We start from the raw sequence: 1,005 nt of genomic DNA on the forward strand, positions 1-1,005 counted from the left end.
GCATATTTACTCCAAACATTATCAATAAAAGATCAGAAGGGTCTTAAGAGAGATTGTTAGGGATATGTCATACAGAAGTCAAAATGAACATTATGTTCAGAACTGGGAAAAGGAAACAAGTGTAAGATTTAAAATGACATGTATTGGCAGATATCCTGCAATTAGGATACTGGTTATCAGAGAGAGTTTTTGAAGCATACAGAAATTGTTGATCTGGAAGATTCAAGTGCTGTTGAGTTTATAATGCTAGCCCATCACTAAGAAAATGGAAGACAAAAGATGAGGGTTACACGGCAAAAAGGGGTCAAGGAATGAAATTAAATAGGTAGAGACTGATTTTATGGAAAAGGAAATCCTATCATCTTGATGTGCACAAGTGTATTAGTGGTAACAGGAACAAAATGTGTAATTTTCCTGCATATTGCTATTATTGGATGCACTATTAAATTATATGAGCCCAATATTTTAATTACCAGATACCATAAGATTTTTTATTTAAATTAAACATGCTAACCTAAATATATATACAGTATAAACAAACGTGTGAATACACGTGCCAACATGATGGTGTGTGAGCATTCTCCCAAAACAAGTATTGTACTACTGGAAGCATTTCCAGAAATGTTTTATTTTTAAATGCCTGCATTCTTCCCCCTCAAAACCCTCTTCTTTATAATGTCGCAAGTAATGACAAGCATTTATTGTATTGCTTTGTTTATATTACGATAGCGCTTAGAGGCCCCAATAAGGATCAGGATCTCATTGTTGTAGGCTCTGTAAAAACACATAGGAAGAGACAGTCCTTGTCTCAAAGAGCTGACAAACTAATTACATGCTGTTCTTTAGTAATGAATGTGAAAACTAGTTAGACAAAAATAAAAGCAGATTTTGCTCATGCTGATTATATTGTAAAGCCAGCTCCTCAGCTGGTGTGTCAGCGCAGCTATGCTGACTTCAAGGGAGTTATGCTGATTTGCCCCAGTTGAGGGTCTAGCACCTAGAGTT

Source organism: Gopherus flavomarginatus, chromosome 9 (genome assembly GCF_025201925.1).
Source record: "Gopherus flavomarginatus isolate rGopFla2 chromosome 9, rGopFla2.mat.asm, whole genome shotgun sequence".
In the NCBI taxonomy this organism is placed as follows: Eukaryota; Metazoa; Chordata; order Testudines; family Testudinidae; genus Gopherus; species Gopherus flavomarginatus.